The sequence below is a fragment of the Callorhinus ursinus genome, unplaced genomic scaffold (assembly GCF_003265705.2).
Source record: "Callorhinus ursinus isolate GAN/ISIS: 27379988/994484 unplaced genomic scaffold, GSC_fseal_2.0 scaffold21, whole genome shotgun sequence".
NCBI lineage: Eukaryota > Metazoa > Chordata > Mammalia > Carnivora > Otariidae > Callorhinus > Callorhinus ursinus.
In genome coordinates this window covers 17,743,634-17,765,375 of record NW_027397083.1, presented here as the reverse complement: position 1 = coordinate 17,765,375, position 21,742 = coordinate 17,743,634, and the positions used below count along the sequence as shown (strand labels likewise).

Here is a 21,742-nt window from a genome sequence, read left to right as displayed (position 1 = left end):
CTTTCGGTGGAATGAATTATATAAGTGTGAAATCATTACCATTATTAAATGCAATATTTCTTCTATAATGTTACGATAAAAACAGTGTTATCCTCACTAAAAGTAGAACATATAACAGGTTAAGTAGAATATGCAGAATAGAATAAGTTTGCAGATAACATTCATGCACATTACTAATTAAATGAAAACTAATTGTTAATTAGAAATTAAATAAAAATGTGTTAATTTTAATTTGACTGACACTACTATGGTATTTTAGCGAAGTACAGGTAAAGGCACTGCCTTATGTTTTATTAACACAGGCATAGTTTATTTACTGACACACTAAAAACCACTATTTTTTTTACTTTCCATCTCTTAATCATTTTACATGAATAGAAGCTCTCACTCATCCCCACCTCTAGATCTGCTCTTCCACCTTTTTTTTAAAAAAGGCATTCAAGCACACAGTGGTTAGAGGCCTGGACTCTGGAGCCAGAGTGTCTGGAATTACATCCCCACTGCCCACTTACTAGCTGTGACACTTTGGACAAGTCACGTAACATCTTTCTGCATCAGTTTCTTCATTTGTAAGAAAGTGTTGAGAAGAGTAGCCACTTCATAAAGTTGATGTGCTCACACATAGTAGGTAAAATGTGTCAGCTACAGAAGAGAAAAGGTCTAATGGACTTCAAGTTGGGGTACTAACTACCAATAATAAAACAGTACATGGGGCTTTCCAAGGGGCAAGTAAGTGTGGATAGTTATAAGCAAATCAATGTCCAGATCATTGCCTTCCATATATATGGTTTCTTAAAGAAAGCCTAAAAAAGACTTTCAAGCATAAAAGATAAAATTCTGTAGAAGAAATGCAGTGGAAATAAAAGTTTACGGAGAGGGGCGCCTGGGTGGCTCAGTTGGTTAAGTGTCTGCCTTCAGCTCAGGTCATGATCCCAGAGTCCTGGGATCGAGTCCTGCACTGGGCTCCCTGCTCAGTGGGAGTCTGCTTCTCTCTCTGTCCCTCACACTGCTCCTGAGCTCTCGTTCTCTCAAATAAATAAAATCTTAAAAAAAAAAAGAAACAGCTGTACTTTAAAACTAAACTATGAGAAAAAAGATGTGAGCACGCACATGCATAAGTGCCATGTCATCCCCTACCCAAAAATGTACCCAGGTCTCTAGATCTCACTTCTAGTTTGTGAGAAATACTGTATGTAGAAAAACGTGTTAAATGACATGACACTGAAAATAAAGATGGAGAAATGTTACAAGTGAAAAGAGACTAAGAATTATATCAACCAAACACAATTCTTAAACCTTGTTTAGATTCCAATTTGAACTAACTTTTTTTTTTTTAGATTTTATTTATTGATAGAGAGACAGCGAGAGGGGGAACACAAGCAGGGGGAGTGGGAGAGGGAGAAGCAGTCTTCCCGTGGAGCAGGGAGCCCAATGCGGGGCTCGATCCCAGGATTCTGGGATCATGACCTGAGCCAAAGGCAGACGCTTAATGACTGAGCCACCCAGGTGTCCCGAACAAACTAACTTTAATAAGACAAATTTTTGAGGCAATTGTTGACATTTGAACACAAACTGGGTATTATAGATACTAAGGGAATTATTTTATTGGTTATGAATAAATGGTATTGTTATATATATTATCTGTTAAAAATTAATTGGGCATATTTGTCTTCATAAGTTATTTGCTATTGGGTACAACACTCAATTTTGGGTATTATGGGTAATGGTATTATGGCAAATAGGGGTGCCTGGGTGGCTCTGTTGATTAGGCATCTGACTCTTGATTACAGCTGGGGTCGTGATCTCAGGGTTGTGGGACTGAGCCCATGTCAGGCTCTGCTTGTGCTCTCTCGCCCTTCCTCTACATACATACATACATACATAAAATCTTTAAAAAAATGGCAAATAACCATTTTATGCTTGTGATTTAAAAAATATATTATCTGTTAGAAATACAAACCAAAGTGGTTTTTTTTTAAAGATCTTATTTACTTATTTGAGAGAGAGTGAAAAAGAGCATGTGTGCGTGAGGGGGAGGGGCAGAGGGAAAGGAGAAGCAGACTCCCCGCTGAGAAGAGCCTGATGTGGGGCTACATCCCAGGACCCTGGGATCATGACCTGAGCTGCAAGCAGATGATTAACTGACTGAGCCACCCAGATGCTCAACATTTCTTATGAGTGTCATCATCCCATTTGTTTTCTTATCTTGTATAGCAGAATTGAATATTCAAACTCACATTATATGGTGCCTTCTAGTGGGCTGGAGATAGAAGGAATAAAGGAAAGCACTCATGTGGCACAAAGTTATAAAGCAAGAAGACAAGAAGTATGGAAATACCATCATCTTAAAAGGCTTCATATCTGGTAATTCCACTACTGGGTATTTACCCAAAGAAGACACTAATTTGAAAAGAAAAAATGGAAGCCCTGTGTTTATTACAGCATTATTTACAATAGCCAAAGTATGGAAGTAACCCAAGTGTCCATCCATAGATGAATGGATAAAAATCTACCCATAGATTAATGGATTAAAATATGGAATGGAATATTAGCCATAAAAATGAATGAAACCTTGCCATTTGCAACAACATGGATGGACCTAGAGGATATTAATGCTAAGTGAAATAAGTCAGTCAGAGAAAGAAGAACATATGATTTCACTCATATATGGAATTTAAGAAAACAGGGAGGCCTGGATGGCTCAGTCAGTGGAGCATATGACTCTTGATCTTGGGGTCATGAGTTCAAACCCCATGTTGAGCATAGAGAGTACTTAAAAGAAAAAAAAAAGAAACAAAACAAATGAACAAAGGAAAAAGAGACAAACAAAAATACAGACTCTTAAATACAGAGAACAAACTGTTGGTTGCCAGAGTGAGGTAGGTGGAAGTATAGGTGAAAGAAATGAAGGGGATTAAGAGTACACTTAACTTGATGAGCACTGAGAAATATATACAATTGTTAAATCATTATAATGTAAACCTGAAACTAATCTAACTGTATATTAATTATATTTGAATTTTAAAAAAAATTACTACTTACATTAGCATTCAAAAATGAAATACTGAACTCTGAAACAAATAATACATTATAAGTTAAAAAAAAAAAGAAAATAGCAGGAAGGGAAAAATGAAGGGGGCGAAATTGGAGGGGGTGATGATCCATGAGAGATTATGGACACTGAGAAACAAACTGAGAGTTCTAGAGAGGAGGGGGGAGGGGGATGGGTTAGCTTGGTGATGGGTATTAAGGAGGGCGCATATTGCATGGAGCACTGGGTGTTATATGCAAACAATGAATCATGGAACACTACATCAAAAACTAATGATGTAATGTATGGTGATTAACATAACATCATAAAAAAATGAAATATTGAAGTATAAATCTAATAAAGTATGTACAAGATCTATATGAGAAATACCTAAAAAGCCAGAAATACATCCACATAAGAATAGACCCACACTTATCTTTGACAAAGGAGCAAAGTCAATACAATGGGATAAAGATAATCTTTTCAACAAGTAGTACTAGAGCAACTGGACATGCACTTGAAAACAAAACAAAAAAAGAATCTAAACACAGACCTCATATCCTTCACAAAAATTAGCTCAAAATGAATCAAACTAAATGTAAAACAAAACTATAAAACTCCTAGAATATGAAATAGGGGAAAACATAGATGACTTTGGGTATGGCAATGACTTTTTAGCTATAGCACCAAAGGCACAATCTATGAAAGAAATAACAGAATAGACTACCTCATTAAAATAAAAAATTTCTGGGACACCTGGCTGGCTCAGTTGGTAGAACATGAGACTCTTGATCTCAGGGTCATGAGTTCAAGCCCCATGTTAGGTGTAGAGGTTACTTAAAAATAAAATCTTTTTTTTTTTAAGATTTTATTTATTTATTTGACAGAGAGAGACACAGCGAGAGAGGGAACACAAGCAGGGGGAGTGGGAGAGGGAGAAGCAGACTCCCCGCTGAGCAGAGAGCCCTATGCAGGGCTCCATCCCAGGACCCTGAGATCATGACCTGAGCCAAAGGCAGACACTTAACAACTGAGCCACCCAGACACCCCTAAAAATAAAATCTTAAAAAAAAGTAAAACTTCTGCTCACTGAAAGACAGCATCAAGAGAATGAGAAGACAAGCCACAAATTGGGAGAGAATATTTACAAAAGGTATATCTGATAAAGGACTGTTATCCAAAATATAAAAATCACCTTTAAAACTCAAGTAATAAGAAAACAAACAACCTGATTAAAAGGGGTCCAAGACTTTGAACCTGACCAAATAAGATATACAGATGGCAAATAAGCATATGAAAAGATGCTCCACATCATATGACATCAGGGAAATGCGAACTACACCAACACCGAGGTACCTCTACGCACCTAGTAGAATGACCAAAATCCACAACACTGACAACACCGAATACTGACAAGAACATGGAGGAACAGGAACTCTCATTCATTGCTGGTGAGAATGCAAAAATGATACAGCCACTTTGGAAGACAGTTTGGTGGTTTCTTAGAAAAGGAAACATACTTTTACCACATGATTCAGCAATCGTGCTTCTTGGTATCTATTAAAGGATTTGAAAACTTATGTCCACACAAAAAACCTGCACATGGATGTTGATAGCAGCTTTACTCATAATTGCTAAATTTTGAAAACAACTAAGATGTTCTGAATTCAGTGGATAAATGAAAAACTATGAAATGATATAATGAGCATTGGGTGTTATATGCAACTGATGAATCACTAAATGTTACCTCTGAAACTAATAATATACTATATATTAACTAATTGAATTTAAATTAAAAAATTAAAAAAATTTAATTAAAAAACAAGTAATAAAAATTAAATAAAATAAATGAGCTACTATGTCATGAAAAGACATGGAGGGACCTTATTATTAAGTGAAAGAGGCCAATCTGAAAGTCTATGTACTCTATGATTCTAACTACATGACATTCTGGAAAAGGCAAAACTGTGGAGCCATTAAAATGATCAATGGTTGTTAGGGGTATGGGGAGGTAGGAATAAATAGAGCACAGAAGATTTTTATGGTAGTGAAAATATCCTATATGAAACCATAATGATGGATACATTTGTCCAAGCCCTTAGAATACACAATGCCAAGAGTGAACCCTATGTAAACTATGGACTCCAGCTGATTATGATGTGTCAATGTAGGTTTATCAATTGTAACGAATATACCTCTGGTGGGGGATATTGACAATGGGGGTGACTATGTATGTGTGGGGGTAGGGGTTTTATGGGAAATCTCCATACCTTTCCTTCAATTTTGCCATGAATCTTAAACTGCTCTAAAAAAGCCTTAATTTTAAAAAAGGCTTCAGGTCATTGTTCTCTAGTTTCCAGCACATATAGCTTGTACATATTTAATGAACCAATCATCAGGTTTAACCTCCAAAGACCAGTCCCAAGCAATGCATATTTGGAAATTCTTACATAGAGCTCTTGGCTATATTTCACCTAGTCAGAACTTGTATCTGTCCACTGAGGACTACTGTAGCATTCTAGCAGTGGACTACCTTACTTCTTGTCACCTGATTTGGCCTCCTTGATTTAATTTCCATTAACTTCTCCCCAGTGCAGAAACAATGTCTCTGTACCACAGTGGAAGCCATTATACCTTGTGGTTGCTCTCAGGTTGCCCTCAGGTATATTAAAATACTGTCAAGATAATGATCTTATTAGGAGACGTGTGGAAGGCTACCTTTGCAGAGATCTCATTTTGTAAAGGCTCATCTCCCACAGTTTGTCCAAAAGGCTGATTATTCAATTCACTGAAGGAAGACACTTGATTTCTTCATGAAATGTACCTTTTTAGTGTATAAACATGTAAAATATGTATTAATCACCTAGATTGCTAATTATTATTTTCAAAATGAAATTTTCAGCAATAGAAATATAGCTAACTGTGGAAGTCTATTTTTCTAATTTTATAATAGTTGTATTTCAGAGTATTCCCTGTTTTATCAAAATTTGTTTTATAAAAATAATTGTTCAATTGGGAAAAAAAAGTTGGAGGGTTAAGTACTCGAGTCCCAGACTCTCAAGTAAGTTATTTTTCCTGCTGGAATGTTTTGTTCTAATAGCAATAATTATACAACTATACAAACTAAATGTACTAGGATAAATCCAGCCATCCAGGTTTTGCCTTATTCTATGCTACCAGAACTATGGTTTGCAGAACAGTTCTTGCATATTCTTATCACTTTATTATCCTGTCACCCATTGTTATGATAAATCAAGTTTACTTAAACATAAAGAAGGCATCTTTGTGGTCCTCCATATGTGTTTTCCCTAAAACCACTTTGCTAATTCCTGATCCCATCATTATTCTGTTCAAACCATCAAATATTTATTAAGTACCCACTATTCCCAGACTTTAAATAGACAATGAATTCAGTGTTGAACAAGACAACATTACTTCTCCATTAGCTAAATTTTCATTAATGAATATAAACACAATTTTAATTAACTTGTCCTATTAAAAACAATTTGATGATAATTGCAGTTATTACCGAAATACCCATACTAAGATTAGAGAAAAAAGTCTAAAAAAGGAAAAGTCTCTTATAATCTCTTACCCTTGGAGTTAGCCACTATTATAATTTTTGAGTATTTGTTTTCAGGCTTTCATCTATGATTTTACAGAGATACAATCTTTTCTTTTTTAAGATTTATTTGTTTATTTGAGAGAGAGAGAGAGAGAGAGAGCATGTGAGTGAGCACAAGCACGGGGAGGGGCAGAGGAAGAGAATCTTTAAGCCAACTCCCTGCTGACCATGGAGCCCAACACGAGGCTGGATCTCATGACCCAGGAGATCATGACCTGAGTCAAAACGAAGAGTTGGACGCTTAACCAACTAAGCCACCTAGGCGCCCTGAGATATAGTCTTTTCTTTATTTTTTTATTTTTTTTAAAGATTTTATTTATTTATTTGATAGAGAGAGAGAGAGTGAGCACACAAGCAGGGGGATTGGCAGGCAGAGGGAGAGGGAGAAGCAGGCTCCCCGCCAAGCAGGGAAACCAATGTAGGGCTCGATCCCTGGACCCTGGGATCATGACCTGAGCAGAAGGCAGATGCTTAATCGACCAAGCCACCCAGGCAACTCTATAGCCTTTTCTTTAAACAAAGTGTGACCATATTATATAGTTTATGTACAGTTGTGTTTACTGAATGAGAATATTTTTATGTTATTAAATACTTGTTGAAAACATAATTATTTACTATTTTTTAAATATCCTAGCTAGTTGCTCCAAATGCTGCCTATTGCAAATAAAGCTGTGGTTCCCATGCACCTTTGACCATACCACAGAAAAGTTCCTAACTAAAAGAAGTTTTAGAAGTTAAATTCCCAGATCAAAGTGTATGAACAATTTTAAGGCTGTTGATGTGTATTTCCAAATGGGATTTCTTTTTAGAAATGTACCGATTTCTGGGGCGCCTGAGTGGGTCAGTCACTGGGCATCTGCCTTCGGCTCAGGTCACGATCCCAGCATCCTGGGATCGAGCCCCACATGGGGCTCCCTGCTCGGCGGGAAGCCTGCTTCTCCCTCTTCCACTCCCCCTGCTTGTGTTCCCTCTCTTGCTGTGTCTCTCTCTGTCAAATAAATAAATAAAATCTTTAAAAAAAAAAAGTACCAATTTCTAAAGCTACCAAAAAATAGCATATGAACACCCATAGACTAGTACCCACTACTAGAATAAAATATTATCTCTTTACCAGACCAATTGTAGAATTATTTTCTAACTGGTAGAGAAAATTTAATTTTTAAAACTATCATTATTTAAATTTTTCATCATATTAATACTCAAGGAGGAATATTAAGGGATATTCGGAGAGATTTTTATGGACTATAAATTATTTTTAATTCTAGTTAGAAACCATTCATTTAAAAGAAGAAATTGCTAAAATATAAAATATATATGTTAAACTTCTAGATATTTTAAAGATAACTGAGTTCAAAATATCTAATTAGCCCAAGACCCCCTTTCCCATATACTTATGAGAACATATCCAATTATCTTGAAAAAGGCAATTAAAATTACCATTAATAATCTTAATACTAGGACATGTTATAATTCATTTGATAATTACATTTCCCACAAAGATACTGTCAACATAAACTGTGAAACTGCAGATCCATCCTGTTTACAAGTATCAGAGACAATATGCTCACTATTCTGTTGTACTTAAATGTTGTATTGCAGTTTTTCTTAACAGGTAATACGTGACATGAAACATGTCTGATTTATGCTTCATAACTTCCATTCTGATGTTTAACATTAAGAAATTATATTTATGTATCACACATCAGAAAATAATTTAAATAAACTAAGAAAAATAATAACAATCATGCTTTTCATTTCACATGCAAAATATAAATCTTTTATTCATAGATATCAAAGAACCATCTGCAATCAGAAATGCACACCATTTATATTTTCTGATTTATGTAGCTAACATTAAATATCTAAGTGTTCTTGTTTTATATTTTCAGAAATTTGTTATGAATCAAAATATTAAGTCATAAAAATAAGAAAAATCAAGAGACTACCTTTTAAGATTGACTCATGAGGTTTTTTTTTTTTAAGATTTTATTTATTTATTTGACAGAGAGAGAGACACAGCGAGAGAGGGAACACAAGCAGGGGGAGTGGGAGAGGGAGAAGCAGGCTTCCCGCTGAGCAGGGAGCCCAATGTGGGGCTTGATCCCAGGACCCTGGGATCATGACCTGAGCCGAAGGCAGACACTTAATGACTGAGCCACCCAGGGCCCGACTCATGAGTTTTAAAAATTCATTGTTCTAGGGGCTCTTGGGTGGCTCAGTTGGTTAAGCATCTGCCTTCGGCTCAGGTCATGATCCCAGGGGCCTGGGATGGAGCCCTGCATGGAGCCCAACATAGCATCAGGCTCCCTGCTTGGTGGGGAGCCTGCTACTCTCTCTCCCTCTGCCATTCCCCCTGCTTGCGCTCTCTGGCTCTCTCTGTCAAATAAATAAATAAAATCTTTTTAAAAAATTCATTATTTCTATTCTTTATTCTGATTTTTATAACAAGGAAAAAAATGTAATTATTTTGATTTTAAAAACATACACTGGAAAAGGTATCATTTAAACCAGGCTGAAGTTTACATTATTTATTGCTATTTTTCTTAAAAAATATGCATTAGAATAAATATTTTTCTAAGCTTCAAAATAAATACAGTACATGGTTCTGGCATATTTATTTTTTTTGAAGAGGTGCTCTGAATCTTAGACAACATAAATACTAGGCAGTGTGGTGGTTGCCATAGTAACAAATAAATAGGAGCATAAAAATACATTCCATTTTTCAAATGTATACACTTTTTTTCATAAATATGCATATTTTATAGGTAAAGGATTATTCAGCTCTTGCTTTACCTTCCCTTTTAGAGAGAGAAACATCTAATTCTTCAGAAATAAAAGATTATCATGCAGCAATAGAGTAGGCTCAAAAAAGTTTTAAAAGGCTATATGGGAAATCTTAAGGTTTTTATGTCAATTTTCCAAAATAAAGATAGGAAAAAAAACTCCTTGCATTTTAGATTACTTTAATGGTCAGTTCTTAAGGTAAGGATAAAATTGCATAAAATTCTTTTCCTCCCAAGCATGAAATACCCTTTTATTTTGCATAAGTTTATTATTGCCATGCATTAAATGTAGCACTTGACCATGGAAAGCTGAAAGCTCTGTTGATCACAAAGAAGCCCAAGAAGTTTAATACTAACCTATGAGCTACTACCTAAATAAATGATCTGAAAATATTTATGCCAATGTGCTAAATTGGATTTCAAAGAGTTCTTTCCTTTCTCCTCTCCCTTCATTAAAATACAATCTTCCTGTTTATAGATATCCTAGTAGTCACAAAAAGGATATTGATAAACTGTTCTGAGTTTTATACTTACAGCTAAAGAGGACTTACCATACATTTTATAGGGTTGGAGAGGGGCAGTGTGATAGGCCATGATGTCAAGTTTGAAATCTATTGAAATTTACTGAGGTAAGCCAACCAAAACAGAACAGGAAGATTGCTCAATTATTACTGGGAAACAAATCCTTCAAATCCAATTACATTAATTTGGACTTCCAGTTTGTTTCAGTAACAGCTATCATGTAACATTCTCTTAGTGTGAGAATTCAAAATTTTAAAAGATCACCATCCAGGCAGAGTGCCAAGTAAGAGGTGACAAGGCAGTGCCGTGGGGCTTACCTTGTGCTAACTCCTTGATGGAGAAGCCATGTGCTGTAATGGCTGAGGAAGACTGAACTAGCCTGTGAGAGCAACATCCTCATCACGCATAGATATGATCCCACTTATTCTTATTGAAGAGAAATCTAGTTTTTTCTTGGGGGAGATAGTAAATTTAAACTTTAAGAAGTCTGAAAAATGAATTAAGATATTAGTCAAATATTTATGACTATTGGAATAGAATAAGTTACACAGATGATATGACTACTGCAAAAGGAAAAAAAAAAGTCTTGTAAATCCTCTTTCCTTCCAATCTTTTAAACTATATCCCTCTCCTTTTACTATCTTAAAATGGTGGGAAAATATCCCTGGAGACTGGAAAAGGGAAAAACATGCCCATCTTTAAAACAAGAGAAACATGATTTGGCAATTAGACAGCTTAGTTTAACCCGGGAACATGCAATAACAAATTAAACAACCAATTAGTAACACCTAGAAGGGCATAAAATACTGGAAAACAACCAACATAATATCTCAAAGGCCACATATGCCAAATGAACTTAGTATCTTTTTTTTCTGATAGAATGGGACAGGTCATATTGTCAAGTAAGAAATGAATAGTGTAGTCTATTTCAGGGTTGTAAGCCTTTTTATTCTATTCTCCAATTCAGGGTAAGCAAAAACGGTTAAGAAGAAAAGAATGTAAAAACTGTCTTCATTGCTAAACCAATGACTATTGACACACTTCCTCTCTCCTGATGATCTGTTTCAGAACTCTTTATTGATGACTAGTCAAGAATCTTGACCTTTTTTTTTAAGATTTTATTTATTTATTTGACAGAGAGAGACACAGTGAGAGAGGGAACACAAGCGGGGGCGGGGGGGTAGGAGAGGGAGAAGCAGGATTCCTGCCGAGCAGGGAGCCCCATGCAGGGCTCGATCCCAGGACCCTAGGATCATGACCCAAGCCAAAGGCAGACGCCCAATGACTAAGCCACCCAGGTGCCCCAATCTTGACCTCTTTTATATTTAGCTCCACCATATCAGATCCCTGAGATGGCTCAAATTTAAAAGTTTATTTCCTTAGTTTTCTTTCCAATTTGTTGACCCTTCTTTTCACTAGGGATCTTAAATGGCTTGTTGCTTCAACTAAGTGATGCTGCACTGGGACAAGATATAAATCCATTTTAGGTAGAAATTTTGAGAAGGAAAGAGGGAATGCTTTGTGAATAAAATTAAAAAGATTTTCTATGACTAGAGAAAGTGATAAGTAATGGAATGGTATTTAAATAGAAGTGCTCATAAAAACACTCAAAACTTGAATAGTGTGAAGAATTGCTGTTACTAGGTTAGAAAAGGGAGATATGTAAAGATCAAGTGTGTGGAGTCAAGAAATGAACCCAATTTTCAAGAAGTCTCTGTGTCATATGACCAACCAACTAATTACACAAGTGGGTCAGAAGAATAACTATGGTGGAAAGAGGCACCAGTTGAAAAAGTAAAAAATCCGGTCTCTAATACAGAATCAGACAAGAGCCAACTGCTATGTTGAACTAAGTTGCCTATTGTACTAGGAGAATTGTTGTTCCTCATTATGTAATTAATACCCTTGTTTTCCCAGCTTCTGTTACTATTTACATTTATATACCTTAGGAAGAAAAAAATTTGATCCCTGAATTGTTCGTCTGACCCTAACTATTTTTCTAACCCTAGATACCGTGTAAACAATCAATCAGAGATTCTCCCAAGTTAGAGAGGAAAGTGTCCCTGGGACATTACCTATGTGGGTAATCAAGAAGGAAATGGGGCGGGGCGCATGGTGGCTCAGTTGGTTGAGCATTAGACTCTTTTGATTTCAGTTTGGGGCATGGTCTTGGGGTCCTGGGAATGAGCCCCCCTCAAGCTCAGCGGGGAGTCTGCTTGAGGATTTTCTCCTTCTGCCCCCGCCCCCGGCTCTCTAAAATAAATAAATCTTTAAAAAAAGAAGGAAATGGGAGCAAGTAATAACTCCAATCTTCCTCTCCTGCACTCTCCCAACACAAAGGAGTCACGTCCCTCTCTTCCACTCTCACAATATTCCAGAATGTTTCTACATTATGAAAAAGTTTTGCCAGATAAAACTGACTTCATTTTATTACTAACAAATACTAAAAACAGGGGGGAATACTTATATTTCCCAAGCCAGGACTATAATCAATAATTTATTTTAATAGCTGAAGAAAAAAAAAGAAAATAATCATGTAGATTCAGAAAACATGAAGGCAGTGCACTGGAAAGGAAAGACCTCTGGAATTAACCCAAGAAATTCTGGGGTTGTGATCTTAGTTTTGGGCCGGGCCTGGTGCAAATCCTAAACTTTCTTGGGCTCATTTTCCCTAAGAAAAGACAAGGAAGAATGATAGCACAGGGGAACTCTATAAAGTTCTTCTATCTGTATAGTTTTAGCCATTTAGTGGAAGAGCTTTCACATATGGGAGCTAAGGCAGTGTGACAGAAAATGCATAAGATGTGGACTCAGCTAACTTGAGTTTGAATCTTGCCTCTGCCCCTCCTCAGTCTTATTTCCTTATGTGTATGACAATAGCATCTGCCTTACCTACCTTATAGAATTGTTATATAGATCAAATAAGGAAATAGAAATAATGTGTGAAAGTGTTAATCATAAACATTAGACCTTATTTTTGTATTTAGTTCTGCATCTTGCCCTAAGAAAGAAATTTTAGAAAAGGTAGAATGTGTTCCAGAGACTCCTTATTATCAGAGAAGATGTAATATTTATAATTTACAATTTAGTAGTGTCTGTTTCCTCAGCTATTGATTTGCTAAGAGTGTCACAGTTGGACAGCCCAGGTTCCTATGAACTCAGGTGTCATAGGAAAAATACATAAGATTTCTAAACCAATTATAAGTAGAGACGTTGGCTCAAAGTCAAATAGCTATGTTGGTTAGTGGTATGTTAGACGTAGAAAGAAAGGGGGGGCACATAGAAAGATAGGAAAAGGAGAATTGGCTTTGCTGTAGAAAGAACCAACTTGAAGTCTAGACTAACACTAAGATAAGGAATATGAGCAGAAAGGAGTTGAGGGCATTGGGAATCACCATTCTGATTCTATAAGGTGTGCTAGTTGGAACTGCCTTATAGATGAAGGAAGTCCCGGTAGAAAAAATAAACTGGAAGGTCATCAGATGTAAAGAATAACATATTTGGAAAGCTTAGCCAGTAAAAATATTATGAAACTGGGCTACTAAATGTAAGGATCTCAACCTTTTTTACTCATATTTTGCTTTTATCATTATGCTATCTGAATTTTCACTGAGTAAAGACGTAATGAATTTCAGATGGCTCTCTTAAGTTTCCAGAACACAAAAGGTTCATTTGTGAAGGCCTGGCACTTTTACTTGATATATATAAAATGAGAAAATATATATACACACATATATATATGTACACATTATATACACACATACATTATATAAATATATATAATCAAATATAAAATAAGGAGAATGATTCCTAAGATGCATATAAATACTCAGTTTTATTGATTTATAATCATATTATCATATAGATTATGACCTTCATAAATAAAGATGGATCCAGGAAGGCATGCCTCTCTAAGAGATGTATACCATGGAGCAAACCATAGCAAAAAGGTAAAAAAGACAGGATGGACACAAGACACAGCATCATTAGTGCAATGAAATTCAACTCCATTCATTAAGTATGTACTGATAACCAACTAAAGCCAATGATTAGAGAGATATCAAAATATAAATTAATTATTTTGGTAAAATTAATCCAAATATATTTCTAATCATTTCAAATGGTGTAAGCTTGCCAATTCTCCTTGTACTAAAGATTCCCATCTAGTTTTTGGACCAATCTTTGCTCCAAAAGTCCAAGGCTGGGAACCAAGTAACAATAGCATGTGAGTCCTAACAACAGGTGAAGCAAGACACTGGGGAAATAGCATTTACCATGGACTGGGGCTAAAAGAATTGTTAACAGAGGACCTAGAAAAATCTTCTTTTACATCTTGTTATACTTTCTTATCGTATTTCTTTTGCAGGATTACCTGACTTTAACCTAGGACTAACATAAGATCTAAGATCTATTTTTCACTGTATTGATATACCTGAATATTGTATGTATGCATATCAACAAATTCACTATCTCATTTTTTTAAAGGTTTTATTTATTTATTTTTTTTTAAAGATTTTATTTATTTATTTGACAGAGACAGAGATAGTGAGAGGAGGAACACAAGCAGGGCAAGTGGGAGAGGGAGAAGCAGGCTTCCCGCCGAGCAGGGAGCCCGATGTGGGGTGTGATCCCAGGAACCTGGGATCATGACCTGAGCAGAAGGCAGATGTTAACAACTGAGCCACCCAGGCGCCCCTAAAGGTTTTATTTTTAAGTAATCTCTACACCCAACATAGGGCTCAAACTCACAACCCTGAGGTCAAAATCTTATGCTCCACACTGAGCCAGCCTAGCACCCCAACCATCTCATTTTTTAAATTAGGTTCTTAAAATGCTGAATTTAAATGATATGTGTACATTGTATTATGGAATAATTTTTCCTTTTCTTGTACTGAAATAAGAAAAGTAATTTATGTTACCCATAAATCAAAATAAAAATAAATCAAAATAAAAACTAAAAATTAAGTTAATATTCATAGAGACTAACACCACAGATCAGGATTTATATTACAAAGACAAAAAACACATAGTGTTTCAAATTAATATATCTGACTGTCTTTCTCTAATGCTCCTGCTTCACCTGCAGCACATCAGACAAGGTAATAATTTATGATAATCATATGAAAATATACAATTAATATTCATCACCTCTCATTCCTCATCACTTTAGATGATCAGTAATGCAGAGTGAAAATGCTGTCAGATTTCTAATTGCTTTGTAATGGGCTTGAAACAGGGAAATCATTAAAGGCAAACAATCTGTCATTTGTCTGTTACATTATCTATCACACAAAAAAACTCATTAAAGAAATTGCTAATGAATTACAAAAGACTATACTCATGGTGCTTCTACAGTAGATTAACAAGTATTACTATGAATTGCTTAAAATATTTTAAAAATATGATATTTTGTGGAAATTCATTAGAAAACATCTATCTTCAGTATATTTTTTAAGCCGTGTGGTTTCATTATTTTGGCATCAAATCCATCATTGCAAAAGTCCCTTAAAGCATGTAAGATTTGTTTTTCAACAGTCTCTAAATAATTCAACTGAAAGGTTTCAAGAAGAGGCTGAAATGCTAAATGTGTTCATTACTAGTAAATTGACACAAGTAAAAAAATAGTACTATAATAACAACCCTAATGCTAAGTAAAGAATATATTTCAAAATTTGATTTTTACTCTCATATTTCCATGGATTTTGAACTGTTGAAGTTGCAATTTTTGATTCATCTTAATGCTATCATTATACAAAAATTATATCCAACTATTAAAATTGACCATATTATTAAACTTTGCATAACATTAACTAATTTGAAATTTTGAAGATATTAACCAATACTAAAATGTTTCATAATATTACATCAAATAATTTTGGAGGGGAAAACAAATCATTTCTTTAAATAATCACATCCAATTTTATATGTCTTTATCAGTGCTACCTTTCTATATGAGATACTTAGTATTAAAAAAATCTGTAGGGTCACCTGGGTTGCTCAGTCAGTTAAATGTCTGCCTTCAGTTCAGGTCCTGTTCCCAGGGTCCTGGGATCGAGCCCCGCATCGGGGTCCCTACTCAGCAGAGAGCCTACTTCTCCCTCTGCCTGCTGCTCCCCCTGCTTGTGTTCTCTCTCTCTCTCTTTTTGACAAATAAATAAATAAAATCTTTAAAAAAATAAAAATAAGTAAATTAAAAAATCTACAATAATGACACTAATCTAGTTTTAAAAACAAAGAGGTACATAAACAAAAAACCTAGTAATGTTTTGTTGGGTATACAGTCCAGTTGCATTTTATTTTTGAAAAAAATATGAGAGTGATCATGTTTTTCATTATGCTAATGATGAATTGAATCATGAATTTATTTCCTACAACAAAACATAAGAATCTTAGAATAAAGTCAAACTTTTAAAAACTATGTAGATCTATTCATATCTATTGGAATATACCCAAATTTAAAAACCTAAATGCAATGGCATGTTCAGATGGGTGCCATGGTTGAGTAGAGGAGTTAATTCCAAGCTAACTTCAAAAGGTTCCATAACACTCTGGAAACATCTTCATTATACTCTCTAATTGACTTAAACAGACTTCATATCAACTGTTTAACACATTTTAACCTACAAATTAACACCCTTGATCATTCAGATTAACCTTTCTTCTGTGAGTCAATTACATGACTAAAATAAACTTAAAAAAATTCAGTTTAAAAAAATTAAAATGGAGAAGGAAGAATGCTTTTAAAAAAGGATATAGGGGCGCCTGGGTGGCTCAGTCATTAAGCATCTGCCTTCAGCTCAGGTCGTGATCCCAGGGTCCTGGGAGGCTCAGGTCATGATACCGGGGTCCTGGGACGGAACCCCAGGCCAGGCTCCCCACACAGTAGGGAGTCTGCTTCTCCCTCTGCCCCTCCCCGCTTCATGCTCGCACTATCCCTCTGTCAAATAAGTAAATAAAATAAAATTTAAATAGCTTTTAAAAAAAGAATAGGGGAAATAAGTTTGGTATTTATTACGATTACTAAAGAGAAGCAGAAAATGGATTATTGACGGTATCTTTAATAGGTTCATGGAAAGATGAAAACATCAGATGAGAAGAAGGTAGTAAGACAGGAACAAAAATTCCGGGTAAGATAAAGACCTCTAAAAGGTCTGAAACAAGGTTGAAAGAACACTGACATAACTAAAGTTAAAAAACAAGAAAAACACAGCAACAGGTGTGGTGTCAGCAAAAGTATTTACCTCTTTGTCTCTCCTCCTCAGTACACTGCCTTGCTCAAATTCACGAATTTTCACTGCTGGTTACCACTGAAAAGACAAAAGAGAGAAGAGATCAAGTGAAGACAACGAGTGAGGGGGAAAACACAAAAATAAAAAACCATTTCTATTTTTTTAAAGATTTTATTTATTTATTTGAGAGAGAGAGCAGGAGCCGTGGGGAGGGGCAGAGCGAGACACCCCACTGGACCCAGGGCTCCTTCCCAGGACTCCGGGATCATGACCTGAGCCAAAGGCAGACAGATGCTTAACCGACTGAGCCACCCAGGCGTCCCTGAAAAATTATTTCTAAAAGAGGTGGGATTGGGGCGCCTGGGTGCCTCAGTCGTTAAGCATCTGCCTTCGGCTCATGTCATGATCCGGGGGTCCTGGGGTTGAACCTGGCATCGGGCTCCCTGCTCAGCAGGAGGCCTGCTTCTCCCTCTCCCTCTGCTTGTGTTCCCTCTCTCGCTGTCTCTCTCTGTCAGATAAATAAATAAAATCTTTAAAAAAATAAAAAAAACTGGTATTGTTCAATAGGGCTGATTCTCAATACCATCTAAAGCTTTATGACAGTATGCCAAAAAAAGAAAAAAAGTTTCTCTATTCATCTCTCTTTTCCATTAAAACTTAATATTCAATATTTAAAACTTAATACTTCCATACATCTCTCTGTATTAGCCTCATTTTGAGGAAAGATTTCAGTCATTCAGGAAATCTACCTTCTTCCATTCACCTAAATTAGTAACTGTCACAGCACCTGCATTTCCTGTGGCACAGCACTTCCTACAGTTACTTTAGTTGCTTCTTTAATTATCTATTTACCCAGATAAACTCCAAGCTTTTACAAGGGCTACAGCCAACTGTCTTGCGTCTCTTGTAACAAAGTGTGGGACACATAGTAGACACTCAATAAGTGGTTTGTTGATTGAATGGATAAGTGAGTCAATGCTCTATCTGTACTCTGTGTATATGTGCGTGTTTATCTCATCAGTAGCTAATTCTTTTTTTTTTAAGATTTTATTTATTTGACAGAGAGAGAGACAGCGAGAGAGGGAACACAAGCAGGGCGAGTGTGAGAGGGAGAAACAGGCTTCCCGCTGAGCAGAAAGCCCGATGTGGGGCTCGATCCTAGGACCCTGGGATCATGACCTGAGCCAAGGCAGACGCTTAATGACTGAGCCACTCAGGTGCCCCTCATCAGTAGCTAATTCTTGATGGTTTTCCTATCTTCCCAGTAGATTTTAAGTTGCTGTAGGGGCAACCATCTAATTTCAGAACATAACCATGAAGTTTTGTGGTACTTAAAAATAAATACAGCTTAGTTCACTGATAAGAAAATCCTAAAAACTCAAGAGATAAATAAGATCAAGGAAATTAAAGAAGAGCTGGTAATGAAACCAGTAGAAAGAGCCAAGTAAATATAAATATAATCCTAGGATAAAAATAGCAGAACTACACTGTATATATTGCAAATATTAACCATCAATAAGAAGCACAATTTACTAATACGATCTCAAATTAAGAATTTATTAATGTGTGGTAGACATTAGTTAATGGGCAGACAAATACTAAAGTAATAAATTGAGTAAAAATTGATTTTTACCATCACTACAACCAAGCGTCTTAAACCCCTGCTGTATCTATACTATATAACCATACTTATATCTACATCTTATCTACATTTAACTCTACTTGATCAATCATCTTGATTATTTTTTGGTCAATCATCTTGAAATTAAATATTTAATGTATGCCTATCTTGTTTATGTTAAATGTTGATGACACGAGAATTAAGAGGTTTTTGCCCATGCTTCTAATTTATCCACAAACTATATAGTTCAACAAACATTTGGGTTTGGGCGTCATTTTTCCAACTCAATAGTTTGTAGTTTTCATTTGCTCTGTTTGGAAATTCCTAAAATATAGCTATGAATTCTTAATGTTCTAATAGTCAAAACTCAGGAACAAATATTTCACTATTAATAATTATAACAGGGCGCCTGGGTGGCTCAGTTGGTTAAGCGACTGCCTTCGGCTCAGGTCATGATCCTGGAGTCCTGGGATCAGTCCCGCATCGGCTTCCTGCTCAGCAGGGAGTCTGCTTCTCCCTCTGACCCTCCCCCTTCTCATGCTCTCTCTCTCTATCTCATTCTCTCTCTCAAATAAATAAATTCTTTAAAAAAATAATTATAACAACAAAAGCTAACCTTTCCTGAGTATTTACTACTTTCAGGCATTATTATCTCATTGAATCTTCACAACAAACCTAGAGTGAGATACTATTATTATTCCTTTTTTACAGAGAAAGACACCAAGGCACAGAGATTAGTTAACTTAAAATGCTCATATAACCAGTAAGAGACAGAGTCTGGATTCAAAACTATGCAGTCTGACTCTAGACTTCATGCTCTTTATTTTTTTTTTTTTTTAAAGTAGGCTCCATGACCAGTGTGGAGCCCAACGCAGGGCCCAAATTCACAACCCTGAGATCAAAACCTGAGCTGAGATCAAGAGTCAGATGCTTAACTGACTGAGCCACCCAGGCGCCCCTAGACTTCATGCTCTTAACCATTATGCTAACATAGTTTCTATTTCTGCTATTAGTTTTACATAAAATGGGTAAATTACCTTCTTAAAATAGGAAAGTGAGAAACAAGACTATTATAGATACACATCATTAGAACTTCAGAGATGTGGCACAATAGCTGGTGCTTAGTTTCTCTGAGAGGTGTCCCTGTCCTCACAGAGCTTATGGAATTAGGGAATCAGAACATACATCCAAAATGTATGATAGTACCCTTGGGATAGGATGGGTACAAATGAGGAGGACATACAGGACTGGCTACAAAAGTTGAGAGGAGGACCTAATTTCTAAGGATTGAGTCAGTATAAAAGGTTTGATGGAAGAGATGGGTCTGAAAAGAGGAATAAAATTGGTAGGTGGAAGCAAAGAGCAAAAGTGGTATAAGCAAGGAGAACTACCTGAGCAAAATTATGGATGAAGTACCAAGAAAGGTCCCATTGTTTAAATGTTTCATGTATGGAGGTAATAAGCGATGAGGCTAGAAAACTAAGGATAATATTTGGGAGGTAAGTGAATGCCAGGTTAAGGAATCAGGATTTTATCCTCTATTTTATTTATTTACTTATTTTTTGAAGTAAGCTTTACACCCAATGTGGGGCTTGAACTCATGACCCTGAGATCAAGAGTCATGTGCCTTACTGATTGAGCCAGCTGGGCACCCCAAGATATTATCCTTTAGACCTGGCCTGTTCAATACAGCAGTCACTAGTTAGATGTGGCTATGGAACACTTCAGATGTGGCAAGTCCGAATTGAGATGAGCTATACAGGTAAAATACACTAAATCTTTAGTATAAAAAAAACAATGTAAAATGCCTCATTAATAATTTCTACATTGATTATATTTTGAAATGATCATACTCTGAATATATTGGGTTAAATAAAATGTATTATTAAAATTCACTTCACCTGTTTCTTTTTACTTCCCTAATGTGGCTACTGGGAAATTTAAAATCATATATGTGGTTTGTATTTCTGGCTTACATATTTCTACTGGGCAATAATGCTCTAGAAAATGAAAAATGAAGACAAATGAGCAGGGATTCATGTAAAAAATGTTTTAAGAAGTTTATTCTGGTATAAATAAATTCAGATTGTAAGACAACTGATCTGGTTTTTCAATAAGCCAATGGCAGGAAAAGAAAAAACAAAATCAAGATAGTAGTGAAGTGGGATTGCTACAGCTTAAAAAATACTAAAGAGACAGAACAATCAAATGCAACGTGTAGACTTTGGATCATGATTCAAGCAAACGAACCATAAAAAGACATTTCTGAGACAACTAAGGAAATAAAGACTAGATACTGTCGATGAGTTATTGATCATTTCAGCAGAATAATGACATTATGGAGATGAAAGAAAAAGTTGCAAACTAAAGTATGCTTTATTGGTGTGAGCTAAAGTATGTCGAGATGAAATGACTGAATGCTTGGCAACTGCTGGGGGAAAAAGGGTGTACCTCTTACTATCGAAACCTAAATAAATACATACATACAGCACACACACACATAAATATGAAAATATGAATTGAGAAAACTGTGGTACTGTGATCAGACTTTTCAGAATCTGGCTAAAAAAAAGGGAATAAAAGAGAAAACACAGTCAAAGTAATGCGCTCTTGCTGTACAAACTGGATGATCTGAGCTTAACTATCTATGAGGAAGGACTAAGCAGTGGAAAAGGGGGTATTTGAGGGCTAAAAAGTTCAAGGGGGTGTCATTCTGTATAGGAGGTATTCAGAACAACACTTAATTCTGTCACACATTTCCTTAGGGCCACACAGAAGGTATGAAGGTATGTTGGAACCAGGACTAAAATCAGATCCTCTGACTTAGCATAATGCTCTTTTGTGCCTAATTTTAAACATGACAAAATTCTCTGGAGAGCCCAATTTATACTTTCTGCTTTAGATTTTCTTTCTTATGTCATTTAGTTATTC

The 21,742-nt window shown here is 35.8% G+C and overlaps 1 protein-coding gene across 1 annotated transcript in view; it reads right to left on the bottom strand.

The window, feature by feature from the left end:
* The window catches only part of DCDC1 (doublecortin domain containing 1), a 464,395-nt gene that overhangs the window by 441,895 nt on the left and 758 nt on the right, over window positions 1-21,742 (bottom strand). Inside the window, exon 2 of the mRNA XM_073904565.1 lies at window positions 17,203-17,268. The gene's annotated coding sequence lies outside the window, so the exon portion shown is untranslated. The remainder of the gene's footprint in view (window positions 1-17,202; window positions 17,269-21,742) is intronic.